Consider the following 23,506-nt stretch of genomic DNA (forward strand, 5'->3'; position numbering starts at 1 on the left):
AGCAGCAGAAGTGGCAGGGAGAAAAGAGGAGATGATGATGATGATGATGACGGGGAGTAACATGGATGAGAGCATCAAGGACAGGTAGAGAAAGGTAACAAAAGGTCCACCGGGCAAGAATAGAAACATTTCTTTGGGGGAGGCGCAGTGTTAGTCAGCGCTCTAGCGTGTCATGAGGTGTTGTTGACTAACCTTGACTGCATTCACCTCCAAGCTCACCGGCTCTCAACAAGTATTGACAAAACGACAATCTGCAAGAGAAACACTGACGGGAAACGGACACACAGAGGACAGGGGGAGGGACAGGCGGGAAAATACATGAATGATGCAAAAAATGGCACAAACCAGGTGACAACGGCTCGTTGTACGAGGAGGGCGGCCATTTTTGGAAGCACACTGCATGGACATGGACGTGCAAATAATAAATAATAGAAATCACGGTTAACATCATCGAGGAAAGGCAATTTATTCAGAACCGGTGATCATTCCCCACGACTCAATAAGTGCACATCTCGGCATTCAGCCGCTACAAACAGAATGAAAACACACACATGCACGCACACCCCTGAACACCCCCTCACTATTATCCCTTGAGCCCTCTCTTCTGCGCCTCACTCGACAAGAGCTTGGAAATAAAAACATCACAGCACTGCCTGCCTCGCAGCACCTGTTCAATAACGTTGACATTTCACATTCGGCATCCGCAAGCTGAGGCGTTGTCTGCATTTAAACCAAAGACACGCATCAATCTGCAACATTTCAATGCAAGCGGTTTCACATTGCTCAGACAGAAGACACATCTGCGTGGAAGGATGCACAGTAATTGTCTCGATTAACCCTCTCATCGAACTGCCGATCATTAAGAAGCATGCATTGAGAAATCCTGCGTTATGATAATAATCTGCCATCAATGCTCTGCAAATCAACGGATTCCCTCCAATGGAAGACAAGCAACCCCAATATTTATATAGTAACTATTTTGCACCTGTGCTCATGAATATTAGTAGATTTATGCTTGACATGTTATCTTTGCTGTGGTTCCTCTTATCCAATTATTTATTGACTGCAAAGCTTGACGAAAACAAGGCCGAAATCCCTGGATATTTGCAAGTGCAAAATGCTCCTGTTTGATATTATTCATGCTCCACTTCTGATGCAACACGTCTCCTGAAATACACTCCCAATGAATAGTCCTCTCGCTTTTAAATTTGCAAGTATGCCTGGGAATTAAAAAAAAAAAGATCACGCTTCTCTCTGCAATCTCTGCAGCACATGCCAAGTGTGAATTGGACTGATATTTGACAGAGCCGAAGAGAAAAAAAAAAACCACAAGTACGAACAACCGTGAGAAGCATTTCGGATGTTGGCGCTGACTCGAAATGGGCATGCAATTTGCAAATTGACGAGTCGCAGACAATCAAAACTAGAGACACACATATCAAACAAAAAAAAGAAATTGTGAGAGACTAACATCTATTTCAATGCCAGTGGTAGGGGGAGTTGGAGTAGCGTGGATGGGCAAGTAGTTCAACTTCACATCGATGACATCATCTTTAGGCAGCAAAATTGTTAAAACACTATCAATAGGGCCTCTGCTGGTACGTTTCATTTTACATTACCCTTAAAAACAAAAGGCTCACTGATAACTTGATCATCCCTGACATTTAACAAAATCTGATTCTTGTGAGGAAAAAAAATACTTTCAGGGCATACGGCCTTGTTCAGTGTCATCAAAGTGGTCTTGTTTCATCCTAGTTGCCAAAACCAATGGGCTGAAGATGGACCCACAATAGATCATCTTTCAAGACAAGGTGTTAAAACACAGATGAGCTATGCTCGCTTTTGCCAAACATTCACGGTCTCTTTTGCCACTGACCATGTTTTTTGTTGACTCCGCTTAGTTGAGCTAGAAGCAAATTTGTTACTTAGCTACTTTTCCATCTAACCATTCCAACGTACGTGCCCACAGTGGCCTGTGCCACTTAATGAATTATTAAGTGACTGTTGTTCACTCTGCGGTCCGAGTCATGAAACGTCAGAATTTGATCAAGTGGTAAAGTTGAGTCGGCCAGAAAATGGATGGCCGCTTAAAAGGCTACTTTCTTTGCTTTCAGGTAACTAATGTTACTGTTAAACGAATGCTTGACAATGTCAACTATCATTGAGAATACCTCTAGCCGGAAGCTTTTTTTCCCCTCATACGTCTACTTTAAATGCATCACAAGACTGTTGTACTTCTACTCCTGTTGTGATAATTACCACCTAAAGGGGAAAGAAGAAATTTGCCTCCATGGTGCCAAGGTTTGATGGTTACCAGGTGCAACCTAACTTGGACGGCTGAGCAGAGACATCTGTTCGATGGCATTAAAAACGCCAGCGCCCTGCCATAACCACAGATTAAACGGTAGTAAATCCAAGGATTAGAACCGTATATGAATAGTCCACATTGATTTTGCAACCCTTTGGCAACACTGGGATTTCCACTGTGACAGACATCATGGCCATCAAACACTACAGGACCAAGACTTTATTGATCCCACAGCGGGGAAATTCACAGCTTATAACAACCGACAATAATATATTAGGTTACGCAAAGATCAAACATGATCAACATAAACCAGATGTTAGCTACAAACACTATCAAGCTAAACATTGGCAACAAAATGTCAGATGTAATGTTACAGGACTATTTGGTTTCTGAGCTGTTAAGGGTTCTAAAATCGGTTTGTGACGAACATTGCTACCGCTTTTTAATCTTGTTTAGAGGCAGGGCAAGCGACACCATTCCTACAACAAACAACTCATCCCACAAGTCGTAAAAGAGTCAGTGAAAAGAATGTCAATGGCCTTAGACATGTACATCTCAATATTCTAGGACGTACGTAAGAATGTAACTTTGGGGCTGTGAGTTGATGAGGATTATATGTGAGCACTTTGAGGGTGACGGGCATGATGAAAATGATAAACTGGCCTTTCCCTCTTTAGCTGTGTGATGGTCTCGGTCTTTCAATTTCAAAGCTGGAGCACAAGCACAAATGCACACAGACACACAGACACATACACACCCATGCTGCGATTCACTCTGCTGCAGGGAGACCTTTTTGACACGACAATCCCAAAATCCCGTGCTGAAATCCACCCTCCCCCTTGACCACCACAGCCCTTAGGAAGGAAGCTGGCATCCATTACTTCAGCTGGCCTCACACTTTAAAAATGTATTACTGGCTGTCTTCGAGGGCTGCCAAAAATGACTAGGATACTATTTGCCATTAGTCGACTAAACATATCGCACCTGAAAGCTACCGCTCTTATGTAACCAACATTATCTTACATCTTGAATTAAAAATAAAGATTCAACAATTCAACTTTGCAGCTTGTACAAGCATTCCTGACATGTTTATAAATGACAGTGACGGTTACTTGTTAAGGTGCAGCCTTAAGCTGAAATGAAAGGCTTTAAAATATCACAAGATGGCACCAGAGCCCCGAATAGTAGGCAAGTAGCAATTTGTGTCAAGAATGTCAACGTCAATCTCGATAAATAACCCAAGAGCTTTGGATGTAGGCAAGTTAAGCTAGTGCAGTGCTTCTCAAATAGTGGGGCGCGCAGTGCTATACCTGGGGGGGCGCGTGTGACCCTGGGGAACAGGCTTTTTTTTTGGCAGTACTAGAATAAAGTGTAATTGCGCATCTACTACAGCAGGGGGCAGTGGCGCTCTCATTGTTACTTCTGTCACGTTTGCGACAGTGCAACATTTTACGACTTACAAGACAAGTTAGGATAGTCACGGTGGGGAGGGGGGGGCGCGAATAGTTTTCTTCTTGCAAGGGGGGGGGCGTAACAGAAAATAATTGAGAAGCACTGAGCTAGTGGGTTGTTACGGCAGATAGTCCGAGTCTTTGCCGCACGTGTGATTTTGCTCGGTGTGACTCTTAAAAAGCTGAAACATTTACAAATCATTTTAAGGGTAAAATTGTAAGATGAGTTTAAAATGACAAAGTCTTTGTACATGTAAGTAGAGGTGCCAGAATTGATTAATTATAAAAGAATTGAGTGTCAAATTAGTCAACTATTTTGATATTCGATTAGTAGTCACTTTATAATAATAACGATTCTAAACATTGATCCTGTTTTTTTCCCCCATACTGTTCACGGTCATTAACCAAGTCAAGTGACGGAACAGTGTTGTTCAACAAACTACAGTTTACATGCAACTCTAAAGTCCAGTCGGACTCACCCAATAATTCAATACGCCATGTAAACATATCGACTGTCTGAGCCTACAATGTGCCAAAATCAATGGCCAGAAAGTGTGGCTCTCTATTACTGTATTGAACTATTTTAAATACAGTCAGTGCTGTAGGATAGACTGTGAATGCATCACATCCAAACATGTCATCAGCGAGACGCAAATCCAATGGAATATTCAATACAGAATACACAACAAGCTTCAGGAATTGAAAACGTCCACCAAGCCTACGGTCTAAATTAGGGTAACATCTGATTTTAACCTTCCTGACAATGACATCATTGTCCTCACGGCAAGCAGCAGTGCTGTCGTTGAGTCATTCTTGCATTTGTATTACCATATTAACGTGCACACTGTGCCGCGCTAGTGTGCCTCTGTTAAATATGCATGCTTGAAGGACTGAAGACAAAACATTGCGGCGCAGACGGGTGGAGGAATATCCATATCGTAATAACATCACAGCACATTAGCTTCGGCCGCATGCAGAGAGATTTGATTTTGAATAATACGCTGTGATTTATGCAATCGGGCAAAATCACGTTTGACATTTTTATGTGTTGGGAGGAATCCGTAAAGAGACTTTAATGAGGTTATTAAAATAAGTGAGCATACAAAGCCACAACCGATGAAACAATAAGACGTAAAAATCAATAAACGCATCATCAGTAGTGTATCTTGATTCGAAATGAGCACTTTCATTTGAATATGTTGAATGCAGACTCATTTACATACATCTCAGTAAGCATCCCTAATAAGGGTCCTCCATATCTTAATAGCAACTTATCGAGTCCCTTGGCTGCAGTGTGCTTAGAATGCCAATCATTCATTTGTACCCGCAACAGCCAAAACATCATGTTTAACAGCGTACGATTTGCAGACGTCTACGTTGATAGTGCTTTCAACTGCTGTTAATTAACCTTTTGTACTTTTTAAACAGAAACCACATACACAAATAGAACTCAAAAGCAGAACTGAGGAAGAGGGGGCTTACTGAAGGTTGCTGTCGTAATGGATTGCATTATAGTGAACAGATATTAAATTGTGTCCGCCTCCTCAGGCTTCAATCATTACCCCCCGTCTATTTCTCAATCGTGACTGTCATTTGAGAGCAGGCTGATTGTGTTAGAAAGTAGCTGATTGCGATGATGAGCACAGTGCTACTGATGAGAAGAAGATGGGCGGTCTTAAGAGTGGCGATAATATGCCATATACAGACACAATAGTGACGTAAGGATGTTCAAACACTCTTTATTATTTCCAAATGAATAATCTGTGATCTCATCTGTAGTCCAACAGTAGTCCTTGGGCAATGTCATGCGAGCATATGAATCAAATTTTAACGAGGCTGTTCTCTCTCTGATGTTTGGACTATCACTATCCTTACTAGTGTTGACAAGGATGAATGGAATTGATATTATGATTCAAAGCCCTCCTTCATCAGATTAAGACTATATATTGTTTCTGCCATGTACATGTACATAATATTTGGCCTGTGTCTGCATTTAACCCTTCAGGTTCACACGGTACATACGGACAAAAAAAAAAACAGCCACACCTATGAGCAGTTTACAGCCTTAAATGAACCTAATGTGTATATTTTGAGAATTTGGGAGGAAGCAGGCGTTGTTTTTGCTTTGGATTGAGAGATGCACCTTGCTGGATGGTGGCGACAAACTCAACTCACTTCAGTTTAGCATATAGTCAATAACATTTAAAAAAAATAATAATAATGATATAAAAGAGGCCCTGAGTTGTTTTTAGTGTTATAATGGCGTTTTGAACACAAATGGTGGTGCCAAAATGTGGACAGACAATATAACAATACTCACAGGCATTCTTTATCCTCTACAAAAAAAGACCTATAATAATGCAACTTAATGAGAGCATTGATGACTTGATTTCAAATCATCTCATCTCCTCATGCTTTTCATTACTATACTATACATATATATGTATATATAAAGAAATATAGCCTACCGAGCAACTGAAACAAAGCATGTTTTTTTTTTTTCAAATTGCAGTCTTAGTGATTTGAAAATTCTATACTACTACGTAATGATGTTGATTTGAATGTAATTGTTCAAATCACTCCTACCATATTTACAATCACAAAATTCTATTTATGATGAGACAACATTTTTTAAGACTTAAAATATGGATTTCAGATATTTTAAAGCCAACTCAGGCTTTGTTTTTACATTCATGGCAGACAGAGAATAACGGTAACCGTTAATGATTTGAGATGTGAGTGTATTGTGTGGTCATGGAACAAATAAAGCCATGAGCCAAGGCGCCACTGCAATTACTCCATGGGAACAAAAAGCTTGGATGTTCCAAATGGGAAATGCAGAGAGCAAAACTAAGAGTGCTGCTGCAGCTTTATGCTTGAGACCATTGAGAAGTAGTGGCCCTCAGCGGCTATCCAAATCCTCGAGGCAACATGACGCCACTTATCTCTGCATACAAAGACACATTTGGCTGTCGTACCTATTGGACTGGAATTGCGGTGACACGGAGCCAGCTTGAGTGGCCGAGAAATGAACCTTGTTATGCGTCCTGACACCGGGGCCACGCACCCAGGCAAATAAAAACATGACTCTCACTTACTGCCCGCCTGTGACCGTAGGCCCATACATCAGCATTAGAAAAGGGTCTCGGCAGCCTCAAGGTCAGCTCAATTTCCTCCCACTGTTATGAAGTATCAGAATCACAGCAAGAGGGGGCGGCCGCACATGTGTAAGGAAATGATTTAGAGAGGACGGGGTGCGAAAGGAAGAGAGGTGATTTGTAATACAAAAAGAGGAGCTGTGACGAATCACTCGGTGAGAACGATGCCGCCTCTTGTACAATAAAAGTGTGCCGCTGTGGGCATTAGGGAGAAAATGTTTAAAGACTACTTGCGCATTCTATTCATGGCATCTTTGTTGTGGTTGTAAACGAGTCAAAAGCCTTGTTAATTGCTCAAGTGTAGCCAGTTAAACTATAAAGCGATCAAACCGTCGACATAATTCTTTGAGCGAATGTGAATACAATGCTTAAAAATCACTGTAATCACATTGGAAGCGACCTAATGTATTTTTTTCCTCCTCTGATGAGACCCGGGTCCATTTACCGCATGCCCAAGCAATTTGATAAATTACACAGAAGAATAAAAGGGGATCGTGTGTGTGTGTGTGTGTGTGTGTGTGTGTGTGTGTGTGTGCGCACGCGTGTGTATTTGTCGCCTGTCATCCTTGGCTGCCTCACTGGCGGAGGTTTGACATCTTCAGCTAAGAGCCAGGGGAAATAACAGCAAATTCACTTATTGGCACCACCTCATCTATTGCTCATACATGGGGGGTTGGGGGGTCATTGAGGTGCTATAGAATGGTCCTGTGCTCTGTCACTGAAAGTGTATGTGCAGGGGTAAACACGGTGCATGTTGAAATCCATCACTGGCTTCGATGGGGGCACCGCCTGTAATTTCAAGTCAACTCTGACCCTATCTGGGGGGGGAAAGGCAGTCCCACAATTAGCTTTCTTTTCTTTTTTTAATGTGCTGACAGCACAGCCAGGTTTGATGTATGTGGGTGGTCCCACTTGGAGGATGTGCGCTATGACATGAATACTTGGCTGCATGGATGCGTCTTTTGCCCAGTTGCATATGTGTTTTTGGAGAGCGCCTGTGGGAGTGTTGCCGAGCAGGAGATCTACTGCTTTAATAGCCTCACTCCATCTCAGTTTGAGGTACTGCAGAACAATCCAGGGGCGAGCGCACCAGCTGAGAGTGACTCCAGGCTGCCTCGCAGACAGCGAAAATGTCAGGGTAATAGCAGGTGTGATATCGTTGCAGCCCAAATCCCTTTCAAGACGAGATATGGAATAACGCGTGTGAGGAGATTATTCGGACAAAGTTGCTAAAGTTGGTGCCAAAGTTCATGCCCTTTTAATCCAAACATGTGTGTCAGCAGACTCTCTTTCATCATCAATGTTTGTCCATTATTTTTATTATTATTATTATTTATTTAATTTTTTGTATGCTATTGCTATTTTTGCTGGAGAAGTCAAGAAATTCATTCAGAATGTAACCAACCCAGTGACAGAGTCATCTATTTTTGTTCACCGCTTTGAATTCACTGGTGGGTTACACAAACTCTAGCATCACAGTAAGTTTGCAAAAAATAAAAACCTCAAAAGCAGTTTATGACTGTCTGCACATTGTACCTCCATATTCCTGAGCAGCTTTACTTTTCACTTTGTTTGGTATGCCGGGAACATAACTCACAAAATAAGTCAAAGAAATATGCAGTGCTCACACTAGTATTTCTGTCATCAATGAAAACTAGGACAAAATATCGTCGTCAACGAGACTTTATCACAAAGACAAGACGCACCAAAATTTCGATTCAAATACACCCGAGTGGAATAATAAATCACACATGAAAATTTGCAAGAATGACTCTTGTAGCAATCCAACATCTTCATAAAAGCTACAAAAACGACAGAAAGAAGCACGGTGCTACTGTGGAACGACCAGACCAGAATAGGGCAAAACAAACAACACTTGTAAACGTTATGAATAAAATGGTTTGGAAATGAGGAAAAAAAACATCCCCACAAACTGCTGGCAAAATTGTTGAGATCAGAATGAGGTGAATATGTTAAAATCCGTATCGTACAGACTTGAGCCTGAAGTTGTGGTTATGGTGCCGTGTTGTTGTCGTGGGGTATTCAGCCATGATTAAATGGTCTAAAAAAAGCAAACAAAACACTCCAAGGTGGAATGAATAAGAGAGACGGCTACTTGCACAACAAATAAATCCACCAGCGAGTGGGGCCTTTTGAATAAAAAGCAGCGGTGTGCATTGGGAGAGCAGCTGATAATGGCTGGGTAATAACTAGCGGTGAGTGGAGCGGTGCTGGAGGATAAAAAGAGGCAGCGGGGGCAAAGACTCCCGTGCGCTGTCCAATTACAAAAAGCTCTCTTTGCTCGGCCATCTCACCACTAGCTCGCCCGACCCGTCTCCATCTCTTCTCTTTCTCTGCACCTGACATTGCAGGTGTCCTGACACCAACCTCTCATCACCGTATTGAAACTCACAGCAGCCCCTTAAGGACAGTGAGGCAAAATTGTCATGCTCAGTCTTGCCACGGGAAGATACGCTTAAATTGTACTCAACTTGGTTGTTTGGCAATATAGTCCACTCCATTTTTAGCATTGCTTCTATACTTGTGTCATTTTGTTTTTCATTTTCCGGCGGCACCGGGTGAGGTATTCAACAGCCAGTCATTGGTACTTGTCTATTTAAAAAGGATGTCGGCAACTAAGATCCCCCCCCCCCCCCAGAAAACTCAGTCGTGAGTTTTAATGCGTTTTCTTTTTACGACTACATTTATCACATCTTTATGATGCCCATTATTTATGTGTGGGGACTACTTTTTTCATATACTAGTCTGACTGTCATGAAAGAAGGGAGGAGGCAAGCATGGTAAAACTGTTCCCTGGCTTGCTTTGTCTCCTTCTGTTCTGTAATCGTCACCAAAATTCATATGCACAGCTCTACTCATGTCCACTCTGACCTTTATGCCACCAAGCGCGTAACTGAGAGAAGAATGGCGGCGAGGAAGCGTCGATGAGAGCCCACGGTCATGTGTGCGATAGGGCACGGTTTTAAAACGGTTAAACTGTTAAAAATCAGTACGTATGTTCACTGCTTTACAGTACTCAGACAAAGAATCTTTTTCACACACAACCCTGACTGCATTCTGAAGTCAGCCAATCACAAGCCTGCCCCGGCTGCCCTTGACTACACTCTCTAAGCTCCCTCCACAGTACATGTCAAAACCCTCAGCACAGATTTCCTTTGCTCCCCGCGCTCTGGCTTTTGCTCACAAATCTTTTACCCTGTCTTCAGGCTCTGAAATATTTAGCAGGCCCATCTGAATACACCTTCAGGCACAGAGTTGGTCGGGGGCTGCCTACCTCTCCATATAAAGAGCCATGACGGAGAGAGCGTGTGAGCGGGACTGAAGGTTGGCGTAATAGCTCATCAACATTATTAAATCATCCCCCCAGTAGTCCCTGAGCGGTCTTGGCTTGTTTTATTTCTCTGTCAAGGTTGGGTGGCCTCAGCTCCAAAGGTTTAGACTTTAGCTGCTCGCCTAGCTGGTGCAGTGCTAAGCAGGCGTCAGGGGAGTTTCTCCTCAATTAAGCAAAGGTAAAGCAATGCTGCTGACTGTGGCAGCCCTATGAATGCATTAGTCTTCCTGTCACCACAGGCTACGTACGACATGAAGGCGCAGGAACATGACAGACAGCGGCTTTTTTGAAACAACACCCACTTGCACCAGGATTGTATGAATAAAGCACCGAGAAGGTCGTACAATTTGGAATTCATCAAATTTTTCAGGAAGAAAAAATGCGCCATCTACTATTGTACAAAAGGCACAAGATGTCAGTGCCCCGTGTGAGACCTTGATTCAGCAAGCATCAATAGATTAGCATGCATGTTTTGCTTGGGAGAGGAGGGAGAATGTGAAACAAGGTGAAATATAGTAGAATACAGTACTCCAGAACGGTGTTTAACTTCATTTTACTTAATACTTGCAGTTCACTATTCACAAATTCATCTATTTGTTCCTCCTGCGGTACCTGTCCTAAGCATTTTGCTGAAAAACTCACCTATCTGCGGTTAAATGCTCTTGCTGTAATGTACCAGAGGGCCACAAGAGGGCAGTGATGCTGTGGCTAATTGGAAACATTTGAGTTGCTCATCATAGTTTATTGTACTTAGTAATTGGCTTGACTGATAGACTAAAATCTTTGAAAGTCAGGGAGGAGCAAAGTTCAGCATGGGAAGTGACGAAGCTCCTTTGTATCATCTATGTGTGCATGTGCATTTTTGGTGTATTTTTTGGGGGGGATCAAATCATGTCATATTTTTTGTGGTAGCTCAAAAAAACATCACTACGGTTCATTTTACAGCTATAATTTCAACTATTGATAGAAGCAATTATATTTACCTCAATTCTTGGCAGCGCTTGACTTTTTGTATTTATATGTTGGCAACAGTTTGACCCTGAAAAGGATTGCGTTTGCCCTTACAGGTTCCGCTGCTGAAAACTCGAGATACTGCAATTACAGTGCATCAGGAGAATCAATACAAACGTTACTCCAGTTAGGTTAATGAGTTTTTGTCGGCTGCATTGAGTGGGTGACCCTGAAGAAGGGTGACTCCTTGCAGTGTTAATTCAAGCAGAAAGGAATAATGAGAAAGTCAACATGACATCCCGGTGAACCTCGCCAGAGAAGTTGATTTCCGCTTTGTTTTTGTTTGTCCAACTTATGAAAGATTTCAGTTTTAATAATTTATGAACACTCATTAACCTATCATCGCTGTAGGTGAGCATTTGCGAAAATAATTATACTACCCACATTTTAAGGCTGCAACTAACGATCTTTTAAATAAATTATTAATCTGTCGATTTTTTTTTGACCAATTAAGCGATGAATAAGATTTGGTTAATAACTTAAAAACAGGACATTAAGTCAAATTGAAAGCATGGAAATTGCACAAAGAACATAATTATGATTCAGTTACTGAAATCTATAACTTGTCAGAAGATATGCAAAAAAACATTTTTTTAGTGTTTTCCAAGCTATAAGCTAAGTATGATTTTATTCAATCAGTCTGCTTTCATGGGAGGCTAAAGAAATTGGATTCATACTATGTTGAGAAGCTAAAAATCCCAAGAATTTGAACAAATGTAATTTAAAAAATATCTAAACAATACATCATCAAAAGTATAGTTGTCAATTAATCATTGCACCTTAACTGCATTTATTCTACCACTAAACCTCAAAATAACAACCATGTTCATTGGCAAATGTGAAAAAAAAGATACATTAACAATGAATGTCAATTACTTTCTATCATCTCAGCAAAAACATCTTTACTGAGCCAGAAAGCAACAATCTTCCTGCTCTCTTAAAATGAGGACCAAGAAGAAAATAAGTGAAAAATGTAAAGAGCAGCAATAATGTCTTCCTTCACCAGTTTTTATGGGAGTAAATATAGTGTTGCTGTACTAGCGTGTAGAAAAGGACTGCCTGACAGTTTCACTCTCCGCCAACTGTCCACTGACGCTTTCCCGGATGAAACACGTCAATGTAAAGACACATGAATGCAGCAGCCTATCCTCCATTTTCTCCTCCTCCTCCTCCTCCCTTCACAGAAACAGGCCGAGTGGCGCAGTAAATACAGATGCAGTGTGCTGTGGAGTTCTATGGAACGTTGTCAGTCTTTTATCTACCATGAGAGCGTCGGCTAGTGCTGAAAATTAAAACGTTCGGGCGTGAGGAAAAAGCTTGCATTCGTTTTAATAAATTACCGGCGAGAGTAGAGAAGAGGCAGTAAGCTCTGCTCTTCATTGGTCTGGGCAGGCCTAGGGAGGCAAGATCATATTGGGGTGGGTGCCCCCTCAGGTACGGCCTGGTAGTATGCCACGCACGTATCCACAAAAGTCCAATGTGTGCGGGTACAAAAAAAAAAAAACTCACTGGGTGCTCAACAGGAAGCGCTGGATCATGTCGAAGTCGGCACCTGCCACAGGAGCTGCCAAGGTCAATTAATTATGCCTCCGTTAATGTTGTCAGACAACAAAAGGGAGCTCTGAACTGACACAAAGAGCCGCTCTGTTTCAGAAATTCAAGAATACAAATATCATTCCTCGGCAAGGTGGCACATATGTGAGGGCTTTTCTCCTCTTTATGTAGATAGATGATAAATAATGTAAAAATAGGCTTTGAGCGTTGATTCTTAGCACGGTTACCTCCTAATTGTGCCATTCGTAGAGCGCTCGCTCGCATGTGTGTGAGTCTGAGAGAAAAGGATAAGGCGGGCTGCTGCTTTAGAAATTGACAGCTTTTTGTTCTGATCCCACAGCTGTCACTAGAAAAAGACGGCGAGAATGAGAGCGAGAGGGAGGCTGTCACTGGCGGCTCATATAAGCATAAAAGCCCTGTTAAACACACACGCCCCTTGACACTGCAGCAGAAGTCGAACAACGGGGTTGGGCTCGAGGTTCCCCATGAGGACCCTGCTTAGATTAGAGCGAGGATGCAGATGGGGGTAAATCGCAAAATACCTGGTCAGTGTTTAGAATCCCGCTGCACCGGTGGGGCCGCTAACACTATTACCGTTACCTTGCTTATAATCCCATTATGAGCGCTGCGCGTCCTCGTCAATCAGCCATTTTCATTTGAGCCTTCTTTATCACCGTTACCGCTGCAGTAATTGGGGTGGCACTCTGGAGAGCCAGTGCAGGCTTCCTCCATGTGGGAGGTCAAGAGGAACACAATTGGTTGACAATGATTGCGCTCCGTCTGATTAGGCCGTGGGCTGCCGATGAATATGTTGCTGTGCTTCGACTAAAACCTCCAAAGGGCACAGTGGCGCTCACAATAAAAAAAAGAGAGAGAAGCTGTAACGTAGCAAAGAAAGACGAGGAATTGATGGCGCTGTGAAACGTGTTTGATACAGACATGACAGCAAGCCATGTATTTGAAGATGAAATATTTACAGCAAGATCCCATCAAAACAGTAAAAACGACAAGACACAGCCACATCTCAGAAGGTTTGTTAACTGCTAAATGAGTGATCCAACAGCTAAGACTAGACAGTGACTGACAACACAGAATTAAACAAGAGGGTAACCTCCACATGACTCGACTGACCAATGTCAGTTGCCCTACATTCGCACAATAATAGATTTATGGCAGTTGTTCTTTTTAACACAGTGCTTAGAGTGTCTATACAGCACACGTGTTTTGATTAGAGGTATCAAAGAGCATCAGTTAATCAACAACAAATTAATTATCAATTTAATCAAGTATTTTCATCATCGAGTCATCGTTGAGAGCCATTTTTAACCAAATTTTCTGACTTCAGTCTCTTAAAAGTAATACGTGATTTCTATAGTCTTTCATCAAAGCAAACTGATTATCTTTTGTGTTTAATCAAAATAATACGTTTTCAAACATCTGCTAGTATTGTAGAAAATAACGACCATCAGCCCTTCTTGCAGAAATAATTGGTTAATAAGCAGTAAGCAGGGAAATGTTTTTATACACATAAAACTGCATCAGATTAATGGAATAATGGCTCGAATAATCAGTTTTAAAAATATCCAATACTTAATTTTGATTAAAAAATACATCGGTCGATCACTTTAATGCTCAGAGATATACTCGCCATATCTCTTACACTCATTCACAAATGCTGTTAAATATGGGAGGCAAGAGCAGATTTTTCATTCATCATTTCCTTTCATCAACATTATCTAGCTATTATAAAATGTGAAAGTCAACATATGGAAAAACGGGAGATAATCCGGGGAAAGGGACCATCTGCCACGGGGTCATCGAGTAGAAATCATTATTATTTTCATTTTAAATGGACGCATTGTTACAATGTTGCAAATACCGAGCAAAAGCAACCGGCGCAGATGGGTCAATTGCGCTTAAAACAGACAGACACGCGCATTGATAAGTAACACACAAAATGGCTCCCTCTAGTCCCCGCGCAGAGACGTCAGCTCTTTTCCTCATCAGTGATTGCGGTGTTTACACAGAAACTCAAGTGCACTCCTGGCTGAAAAAATGAAAGGAGTGATCGGATGAAGAAGCACGGGAAAGGTTATGGAGAGACGCACGGGGAGGGAGATGTAGTGAGAGCGAGGCGATGACGGGCGTGAAGGATAACCCCGCGGAAGAAGGCATGGAGACATTCACTTATTTGCGGCGGCTTTAACAGTCTTGATCCTCGATAAAGAGGTGAAGCTGATTAGGTTTATATCAAACGGCCGCTTGTAACGGCGCGCCTGTCGCTGAAAGCACAAATCACAGTCGAGTCAGGTTTCGCTTCCTTTCCATTTGCAAAGCCGGACGGCTCATTCGTCCCTTGTCTTTGCCGCTCTCTTTTATTCAACACCGCACACAGAGGCTTGTAAAGCACCAGCCTGTCAGTGTGACAGATGCAGACACGACCGCTGACCTAAATCACTCTTTTCCACCACATTAACCCTCATGCCCCATCCACCTTTCACACAAAACACAGAGCGGCGGCAGCAGCAGCGGCGGTGGTGGCGACAACACAACAAACATTACAATAGCATCCTTACGTGCACACTGCATGCTGAATGTGCCGTTTGACAATACACAATTTGCACTCTGCCCTTCTACATTTAGGTATTCCGCAAAGTAGGCGAAGACTATAAGTCAATGCCAATTTGTCAGTGTGCTTGTGTGTAATCTTTCTTCAACAATTTAGAAATAAATAAATAAATAAATGTTGTCTCTCAGTAATTATTTGTGGCTGTCTGTAATGCCCTGAAATGGCACCACTGTAGTAGGATATCTCGACTGAGAGACTGTCATTTTTATATGTCGAGGAGACATTAACTTGAACGGAGATTCTGGAGACCCTTTGCCACATGTGAATGTTTTTGCTCTGCTGATTGGCTATTAAAAAGATCAAGCGAACAAAAACAAAGGTCTTGCCAGTTGCTATTTTTGCAGGTTGGGAAGGTGACGTGTTGTTTTTTTTTAAATCAAATCATCTGTAAGGCATCTTTACTTCAGTAATATTGTAAGAGGAGTTTGAAATGATAGGAGTGTTTTGTAAATGTATATTTACAGTTTAAACTGCTAAACATTTTGGGAGTTTTGTTTCTTTCAGGTTTCCACCACAATAAGTTACTGTATCATGATTATGTTGGTTGAGAAACAAGGAATACAACGTAATATGACAGCTTTTCGTGTCGCAAATCCATTTCAAAGGAAATACGTAGCCTGTTATGTCATACGTACTACGTTCCAAGGATGACACGATAAAATGTTACACTGTTGTACAAATATGTCTTGCCAAATGCAAGCCCAGCAGTAATGCGAACACATGCCGCCTACCTGTGTGAATTCCAGCGGAATACTGCCAGCATAGCATGGCACGAAAATCCAGGCGGCACCCAAATGCTGTGAGCAGCAGTCGTGACAACATTGCAATTTAACAGGGCCCTTTGTATGTTTCTGGCGATGCCATGACATCAGTGTCGCATCACGGCTGTCCAGGTTATCACTCCAGCTTTGATCTTCTTCCAGACAAAGTCTTAACTGTTTTACACAGAAAAGTCACATTCATTCCCCTCGAGTTACACATATTGATTGAGTTTGCATCTGAAGAGTCATTACATGTGATAAAGATTGCAGCCATACTCAAAGTCACAAGGTATACTAGATGGAGGACTCGATGCAAGTATACAAAGTTCCCATTCTAAAAACTTGCCGAGGGATGCGGCCTGACCGTGACAGAACTGTTGTCCAATTTGAGGGATTCTGCCATGAAATTTCAGGAGTAGCCACTAATTTCTACCACGATTACGAATGTCATTCATTGAACGCTTTTGCAATGTTGCGGAAATAACAGCCGATTAAAAATGCCAGGTCAAGTCACAACAAAAATTAGGTTTTGGAATACAAAGCGACACCTAGCCAGCCACTGCTAAGCTGTACCAATATAGCATTTACATACATATTGTGTTTTACAATAATACCAAGTAATATTTACAATTTGATTTTTACCAACAGCTGAAAAAGTGAAGTGTCGAGAGTCTCCGTCACTATAATGCACACATGCAATCATGAATACAGCAAAGAGCTTCTCAAATATCCACCCTCTCATTTACTTCTCACTCATTCACCTCTTTGTATCATAATATAGCTACAGCGGCCAGTGCAATCTGCTTCTTCCTTAACAATCGTACCATGTATTTTTTACCAAAATTATCGCTCAACCCTAAAACAAACTAGCATCTTTGAAACAAACACAGAAATGCACACACACACACACACACACACTCACACAAAACTAGAATGTACAACAGCTTTAGTGTGAACGCTCACCACCAAGATACCCATCACACAATCAGACGCTATACAGGCTATTGATTTTTCTTTTTTAACTGGCGACAAAAAACTTGACCATGGTGAAGGCAACAGGTTTATAATCAATAATACATAAAGTCGCCAATTTTGATCAAATTCAATTATCCTTCTTTAAAGATGCAGAGAGAAAGGCAAAGTATACGGCCGTCCGGCTGGCTGGCGCGCAGGGGTAGAAGAAGGCAAGGGGAGGACGAGCGTAAATGATTCATGGTTTGATATCTTTGCTGTATAATACGCTCCTCCGGGGAGCTGCTGGGCTTCTTCGGCAGCCGCACAACTGCCTCCCTTGCTCACGCTTTACCTTGGCGCCACCACTCGAGATTTTGTGTTTTGCCTACCATGAAAGGCAGCCGAGCAAATACAGTACAGGTAAGCTACTTGATTCCACACCGTTTGACTAAATATCATGGGGAGCGCCACGGAGATGCACCGAGACAGAAAATAGAAATAGACTTCTAGGGAGAATAAGGGCACATGCAGCTCCTTCGCCAGCTGATCACCCCCACTCACCCGCCAAGAGACAGAGGGGGGGGGGGGGGTAAAAATGAAGAATTAAGGGTGTAACGTGTTGGGCTAATCATAACATAGACGGTTTAGTGCCATCTTGCATAATTAGATGCTTTGCACTAACCACCTAATGCATACTAATTTGGAACGATCCACTCGAGGAGTTGGCAGACCATGAAGCTCCTTGCAAAGGAGCTGCTCGTTTCTCCTCCAGTCCCTGCCAGTGTGTGTTTGAGTCACACACACACACGCACACGCACACACACGGGCATTTGAAGGGAGGCTAAGGCGCTAAAGGGCAGGTGGTGGACTCGGGAAAAGGTCAAGCATTATTACAGCACGACTAAATAAGCAGGCCGCTCACCGCCCGGAGCGTCGCCATGGCTGAGGCTACAAGTAGACACCTAAACGCAGCATTACCTTCCTGTCTCTATAACGGAGATTCACAATTCAACGCTCGCCTTCATCCGTCCAGCGGCAAAGACAGCTGACATGACGACTGTCATATCCTACTTGGATTTTTATCCTGTTGGTTTTATTGCTCTCTTCCTCCCCTGCATTGCACAAATGCATGCACAAGGGAGGGAGGGCGGCGGGGAGGGGTGGAGGGAGCTTTAAAGCACATTAATATTAATTGCAGCACTAGCGGAGGAGATCACACAGACACGATGCCCCAGCGAGGCAGTCCTTGCCCATCACCCCCTTTATTTTTTTTTGTTCACAGCACCTCTCTGCAAAATGATGAGCATTTCATCTCTGAATCACTTTCATATTAGCAGGGGCTGACCCGTGGCGTCGAGAGGAATATTTGTTTGTGTGTAGCTACTTTAAGTGAGCGTGTGTGTGTCTATGTACGTATGTGTGTGTGTGTGCTGCGCGCTGAGTGATAAAAAGTCAGCGAGATGAATTATTATGTTAGCGGCTCCATCAACAGCGGTAGAAATGTGCTTCAAATAACAGAGTGCTTCAAGCAAGCTGCTTTTATCTCCCCTACTACTCCTGGTTTGGCTACCTTTTATGTTCTCAGCACCGAGAGCACTTTTCATTCAGCTATGAGCTCTGCTAAATATGGATTCAATCTGCTGTTGGGGAACAGAATTGGACTGGGACTATTTAACAGTGTTGCAATATCTTTATTGCTACGGTATATATGTTGGATATTGATAGTTGCCATCTGGCAGCTTTGTGTGGTTAGGCGCTTAATGACGAGTACTTACTACTGTGATGCGAATCTCCACATGCTCGTGATGACAGAAGTGTTGCTAAATCATATGATAAAACACGTAAAATCTTTGGACTTTTGGTCTCCGTGATTGCCACCTAAATTGTATACCTGGACATTGTAAGATAATTTTGTAGCCGTGGCGCCTTGAGATACGAGTTTCCCAACTTACAAATTTCTCAAGTTAATGGGCGTTTTTTTGGATGATCTTTCTGCTCGATTTAAGGGGAAAATTTTGAATGGTGTCTGTGGCCTTAATTCAACTCACGTAACAAGCAGCAGTTTAGCAGACAGTGAAAACAAAAAAGGTGAAACACTCTTTAACCCCCACCCAACCAGTTGAAGTTTACTGTCAAACAAAACAAACCAGGGAGCACATTGTTTATTCAAAACAGCCACACACTTGATGCTAACACACAATAAAAACACTATGGACAGACTACACTCAATATTTGAACATAAATAGTGCATCAAGACATTTATATATAGTAAGTAGTAGAATATAGTAAGTACTATACACACAGGATTCTTCATCTTATCTATCAACTAAAATCACTCCATTTTAGTCAGTTGTGAAAGTCTTCTTTGTTCGTCTCTTCACGCTTGAATTTTCTCCCCCTGGTGGTCAAGTTAGGCACACCACAAGACATCGCAATATATTACCGTAATTTTCTGACTATAAATCGCGTTTTTTTTTTTTTCATAGTTTGGGTGGCGGGGCGACTTATACTCAGGAGCGACTTATATTTATATATATGGTTTTTTTCACTTTTTTGGGCATTTTATGGCTGGTGCAATTTATACTCCGGTGCGACTTATAGTCCGAAAATTACGGTAATTGTAATGCACAGTTTGTTTACATTGTTTTTAATTAAGTTGCTACAAGTTTTATGAAATACAATACCATAGAGGGCTATTTTCCTTAAATTAAATCACCCCAAATAAAACAAAGACCGAAAAAGATCTACGAATATGCAACTCCAAGCAGGCAGGTATTGACTGTAGTAGTTTTAAGTTGGAATTATCACAATTCACCACTATATGGCAGGCTAGGTTGTCCTTATACTGTAACGTGAGGAGCCTAAAAATCTTTTGCAGACTTGGGATGACATGTAAACCAAACAGTACCTCAATAATATTCCAATTTTGTATATGTTGATATGTCTTGTCAATGAACGTACCTCTGGTTCGAAAGTGCGTGGTTTTATGTGGGTCAACAGTGTCACGACTGAAAATGTGTGCTTCCTTCCAGTATCTAAATTGCTGGCTTCGGCAATAAATATACCAAACACTATAATACAAAAACACAATCTAATTTTAAGTGCATCTTATAAAACTTAACTTAAAAATATATGGTTTACAGGTTATGTATTATTTTTTGCACCGCATACTGTGTCACTTTAAACATACTACTTTCAGAACGTAATTTACTACTTTTGCATTAATCTGGGCTTTGGCGCCACCTTGTGGCATTTTAGGGCGTTAAAGAAAGAGCACAAATATATGCCAAGTATCACAGATATGCAGTTGTATACCAGTTGTACAATGTCAATAAAGGCATTCTTCTTCTTCAGTGAGGATAGGCTTTAAGAGAAAAATATGTGAATAGTGAGGTAAAATAGGCTTATTGATTTTATTTTGCTCACTATAATCTTCTTGCAAAATTTCTATCTTTCACCACGGCGTCCACACAAGTACATCCTCTTTTCAACAGCCCCAAACAAAGGAGGGAGGGGGGAGATAATGATTTCTATTCCTTCTACGCCAAATGCAGAATTTCCTCTCACCGGCGACACTCTTTAGAGCCTGAGAGTCACTCTGTCGTCGCCATGGTTCAATTCAAGCCTGTGAACATTAGATGGACTTAATGATGTAGACTAATGTGCAGTGTGGTCACGCTGCATCGTTCTTACAAACATCACGCAGCGGACAACAGGCATAGGAATCACAAGAGCTGACGCTCGATTATAAAAGGAGTCATTTCAGTGCCCGGTCTGATTTACAATCTGATTCTGAATTGTGCCGATTCCAATGTAAAACACATATGGTGGCGTTTCATGCATTGTCTTAGCAGCACAGCTTTGCGAGCCTTTTTCAATTCCCCCCAAAGACTCATCAACGGCCCATTACCAAGTCAAATCAGGTGGTGCTGCAGAGCTGTGCAGAGAACAAGGACTGACTGCAAGCAAACACACATGCTCAAACCACAGGATTCACTCGTGATACCGGCAAGGTTTTCTTCGGGCCTCATCACAGGATCACACATAGCGTGAGGAAAAATTGCTGCTGGCCAATTACCTGAAAGAGCTTTATGGCTCAGAAGAAGCAGAAGGAGGGAGACATGTGCAAACGCATTTCTCGGACGCTCTTCTTAAGCTGCCGACCAGATTGCTGTCTCCTGGGGCCTCTAGTCACACATTATCGTTTTTCATTTCACATGCCACAAACAATTAAAGCACGCCTTTCAATCCTCATTGCCCGTGAGCTCCCTTACTGCTAATTAGCTTACAAATACAATATACTCGGAATCTAAGAGCAAACCGTGACCTCTACCACTCTGAGTTTATTTATCAACAATCAAGTCGCAAAGAAAGGCTCGCATTTTTATCTCGCCGCAACAGAAAGTACAAGGTGGCCGAGGTAACATAAGCAGCCGCACTCCAAAGGTAGAGTAAAGCCATCAGACAAAAGAGACGGAAATAGAGGACGTGTTCTTTTTTTTGTGTGTTTTTTTCCCCTCTGTCTCTTGTCATCTTTTTTACAGCAGCACGGGCGAGACAAATAAAACTCTAGGGAGTCAGAAGTCGTCTTGTTTTATGTTCGGAATTTCACAAGCTCTCAGTTTGTTAATGGAAACGCTCGAGTGTTAAATACAGAGCCTAACATGGAAGGGAAAAGAAGCAAGTCTGCTTGGTGCTCAGGGGGAGACCCTGTGCCCAGTGGTGGGGGACTCTCATCCCCTGCGACTCCAAGCCGTGCGATCACATAGAGGACTGAAATTTAAACCCCGGCCACCAGTCTTGCTTTTGGCATGTATTCTATTGAGCCACCATCTTCTGAGCAACACTGGCTTTGTGCAGAGCGGAATGTTTGCTTTGCGGCTCGAACCTCTCCGACAGTTCAGTCACACGCGTGAAATCTGCAAAGACGTCAACTTGAGGAGAAATCTGCGCGACAGCAGGTGCTAATCATTTCTAAAAAACCAAGAGCTGATCGAGACGGACCCTGTGGGGGAGTCCAGCTGGGATGGTTCCAAATGAGCCAAGCATTTAATCAAGTTCGTTCAAGTTAGAGGCAAATAATAACTAGAGTGCAGTGTTTACACCATGGGTCCCCAAACTTTTTCCTGTGAGGGCCACATAACCTTTCCCTTCTCTGATGGCGGGCCGGTGTCAGTTTGTAACAGAAAAAGTGTGACGATCGTAGGGTAGCTTAAAAAATTTATTGTTTTCCAGAAAGCCACACATAACCAAATAACGGTTATTTAATAACCCTTTCCAGGTTCTTTACAGAAAAAAAGTCAGGAAACAAATAATAACACTATTAATGAAATAAATAATAACTAAATAACCCTCTCTGAGTTCTTCACAGAAAAAACGGGAAATAAATAATAACTAAATAACTCTCTCTGGGTTCTTCATAGAAAAAAAACCATGGAACATTAACTTTCTGTTGTGCCATGCACAATCTTAACAGATAAAAGTTCAGCTCAGTTGTCAGAGCAGAACCTCTCTGACAAATATGAGCAGTCTCTTAAAGTTCTTGTATTCCTTCCTTATAATCCTTTTGTAGGTTGTAGTTTCCAGCAAAACTGCATCTGAAAGCTCAGCGCGCAAATGACAAGCATGCTGTCGTCACAGCCCACGCTCTAAATTCGGGACTGATACAAATAGAGCGCGAGTGCGCCATGTCCGTAGACGCACTTGTGAGTGTGCACCGAGCTTTCTGACACGGCTTCCGGTAGTAAATGCGCAGGCGAGCGCTTCCCCATCTACTGGGGAAACGCAGTCATTGCAGGCAAAATGAGCAAAAAAAAAAGTTTAATAATACAATTTGTTCAGTGTTGGCGGGCCGGATTAAACGGTCCCGTGGGCCGTATCCGGCCCGCGGGCCGTAGTTTGGTGACCCCTGGTTTACACCACAACCTGACTAAGTTCACAGGCAAGATGGAAATGTGAGCATGTCGGTGTGTTACATTTCAAAGATTCCCCCTTTCACCTCTATTGATGTTGGTATAAATACACTATTTCCAAATACTTTCTACCATATACAATTGATATAGAAATAGTCTTGAGGATACTGATGAGTCGACACGTAGCTACTTGGCAATTTGCACACGCCACAATCATAACAATGAACACGATGATTGTTTTCCAAATAGGAAACGCAGAGAAATGTCCACCTCAAGTTTGTAAATATGTCTATTTTCTTCCATTCAGTAGTTCTCTGAAATAGCTCAGCACCATATTGGAAAACATGTTATATGCAATATGGATGTTGAATATTGCGATACTGGTATTCTTGAAATACAGTATTTAACACGTACCG

General features: G+C 42.1%; 1 protein-coding gene across 2 annotated transcripts in view; it reads right to left on the reverse strand.

Moving 5' to 3' along the window:
• Positions 1–23,506, reverse strand: part of rerea (arginine-glutamic acid dipeptide (RE) repeats a) — a 117,047-nt gene that overhangs the window by 83,438 nt on the left and 10,103 nt on the right. Inside the window, exon 2 of one of the 2 annotated variants that reach the window (XM_061300516.1) lies at positions 193–265. The exons of the other annotated variant lie outside the window; for it this stretch is intronic. The gene's annotated coding sequence lies outside the window, so the exon portion shown is untranslated. The remainder of the gene's footprint in view (positions 1–192; positions 266–23,506) is intronic. 2 annotated transcript variants of the gene reach the window in all.

This window comes from Syngnathus typhle, linkage group LG2 (genome assembly GCF_033458585.1).
Source record: "Syngnathus typhle isolate RoL2023-S1 ecotype Sweden linkage group LG2, RoL_Styp_1.0, whole genome shotgun sequence".
Taxonomy (NCBI): Eukaryota; Metazoa; Chordata; class Actinopteri; order Syngnathiformes; family Syngnathidae; genus Syngnathus; species Syngnathus typhle.